General features: G+C 40.2%; 1 pseudogene; it reads right to left on the bottom strand.

Annotated features, from left to right (window-relative positions):
* Window positions 1-696: 696 nt before the first annotated feature.
* Window positions 697-1651, bottom strand: LOC145537143 (fasciculation and elongation protein zeta-2 pseudogene; annotated as a pseudogene).
* Between the last annotated feature and the right edge of the window lie 1110 nt (window positions 1652-2761).

Raw genomic sequence — 2761 nt, 5'->3', positions numbered from 1 at the left:
TGCAGCATACTGTTTAAGCACCTTAAAAGATACCAATTCCTTTTAAGGACACTTCTTCACAGACATGTGAAATGAAACATGGAAACCTCTAAAGTTAAACAATACAAGATTCTGAAAGTGAATGTCATCTTAATGGTTAAAACTTGAACAATGGTGAGACACGCAGCAAGCCCTAAAATTGACCATCTCCAGGTGTTTTGATTTTGACAAAGTATTAAGCTAAGATGATGTATATTCTGGTTTCCCTTCTTCCAAAAACCCCAAGTTTCAGTCTTGGACAATACCCCAAGTCTGGACAATACTTGTAGGTAATGTTTATACTGACAGTTCTCTTATTAAAAAAAAAAAAAATCAGTGTTGGTTCTTGCCATCACCGAAGAACAGCTCTAATATAAATCTCTCAGTGCTTTAATCTAGTTCTTGAGTGAGTGCAGTTTAGATCCAGAAAGCCGTAGAAACTCAGACGTACTGTCGTCCGTTAATGAAAAATATAGCTGCATGTGCACAGTGAACATCCCTCCCCCTTACTCTACAGAGCTGGAGAAGAGTTCATAATTGTTAGAATTTAACAACAACAACAACGAAAAAACTCTAGAATTCAAAATAGTGTCATGGTTCTCTCAGTTCAAGATACAAAGAATTAGAGAAGGCAAGATCTAGTAATACTGAATCACAAACCCAAGTTCAAGTGTCCTGAATTTCCAATAGCAGGAAGGTAATAGTAGCCAGCTTTCAGAATAATGCTATACGAATTGTAGCTTGTTGCCCACGAAGGATAAAGCTGTTCCTGAAGTGATGCTGCTCTGTGTAGGGCACAGAACTTTCAGTATATAGTCTGTTAACAAGCTTGGAACTTTTTCACTATCCTCTTTCATGGCACGAAGAATTTTTGTTAATATCTGAAGATCTTCAACAGATGGCGGTCCATTTTTTTTTCTCATAAGGAATGACTGTTGTCAAGTACTGTTTCTCTCCACCTGAATTTCCAAAGGTGTGGCGGAGGCCATTCTGAATGACATTTGAGATCCCTTCCATGCTTATGCAGGGCATGTGGCTTCTCTCGTTCTTCCCATTCTGAGAGCTGCCATTCTTGAGTTTCTTTTTCTTTTTGGCTGTTTCCTTGTGCTCTTTCTGTTTGTTTTGCACTTTGATGAGAACAGAAATAAAGCTTTTCTTCACTTCTTTCTCAAACTTCAGTTCATCTCGCAGGGCCAGCTGCTGCACCAGCTCTTCAGAGTACTCCTTGATGGCTGTCTCGATTTCTTCCAGCACCTCATTTAATTCACATACCGACAGCCTTTTCACCCTCTCTTCACCCTTTGTGCTAGAACTCTTAAGAGTGTGAATTTCCTGGGAAAGCATTGAAAGCCGATCTGACTGGGTAGGTGTTTCATCATCTTCTGGGTCTGGTGATTCCTGCATCATTTCTTCAATTTCTTCAATCACCTGGTCTGCAGTGAAGAGGGGCTCATCGTTGATGCAGGAGATGATGACTGAATGCATATCCAGCTGTTCTCTCAGCTCTTCATCATCTGAGGTATCAAAGAGCAAGCTGTCACTCATCCCTTTTTCTGAGAGATTCAGAGTAAGCAAATGCAAGGTCCTAGTATGGGATGACTTCTAGTCTACAGGCATTACATTTCCGTAATTATCTGTCAGGGCATTCCAAATCCTAGGAGTTGATAAAAGCTGTCGTTGGACTGGAGTCATCAAATAACTTCATTTAAGAACATAATTGGATCATAAAAGATTAATTCCTATTCTCTTTCCCCCTGGGGTACTTGGGGGCTGCACAGAGCTCCACAGCTTCAAGGACATCCAGCAGGAGTCTGCACTCCATCTATTGTGGCCTCGTTTCCTTATGCCTGCTCTTTCTTCTAGTCAGGTTTACAGAACCAGGTTTGTTTTGCCTGCTTCCTGAAGGCAAGGGGCTCTGAGTGTTAATGACATAAAGACTAAGGGAGCAGGCCGTAAAAGGGAGCATGCAGTATGATTCCACTGATAAAACTTCAAATAAACTGTATTGCTTAGGAATGCATACAAAAGTTGTAAGGTCATTTTTTTAAATATAAATTTATTTATTTTAATTGGAGGCTAATTACTTTACAATATTTTAGTGATTTTTGCCATACATTGACATGAATCAGCCATGGGTGTACATGTGTTCCCCATCCTGAATCCCCCTCCCACCTCTCTCCCCATCCCATCCCTCTGGGTCATCCCAGTACACCAGCCCCGAGCACTCTGTATCATGCATCGAACCTGGACTGGCAATTCATTTCACATATGATAATATACATGTTTCAATGCCATTCTCCCAAATCATCCCACCCTCGCTCTCTCCCACAGAGTCCAAAGCACTGAACTGATTATCATAGAGTCAAGATCCATAGGGGAGGGAGTGGGTTGTGATTTGGAGTAATACCGGTAGCTGTACTCTGGAAGGCTGGCAATGGTCTGTTTCGTGACCTTAGTCCTGGTTACATAGGTGTTTGCTTTTATAAGGGGCTTCCTTGGCATTATCTAAACCTGGCATATATGTTTTATGCACTTTTCTATGCCTCAGATTTGAAAAAAAAAATGCTTCCTCCAAAAAATGTAATAGAAAAAATATGTGATGTAGAAATTTTGATGAGGGTTTATGGATGAAAAACTTTATCTTTTAATCAAGAGATTATCAAGTGTCCATTATCATTAAAAGAGGAGAAAGAAGGGATTATTTAAACTGTTGTTTAGTCACTAAGACATGTCTGCCTCTTTT

The sequence above is a fragment of the Giraffa tippelskirchi genome, chromosome X (genome assembly GCF_054371585.1).
Source record: "Giraffa tippelskirchi isolate mGirTip1 chromosome X, T2T-mGirTip1v1.2.pri, whole genome shotgun sequence".
Lineage (NCBI taxonomy): Eukaryota > Metazoa > Chordata > Mammalia > Artiodactyla > Giraffidae > Giraffa > Giraffa tippelskirchi.
The sequence above is the reverse complement of the archived record's forward strand: the minus strand, read 5'-3'. Positions and strand labels throughout refer to the sequence as shown.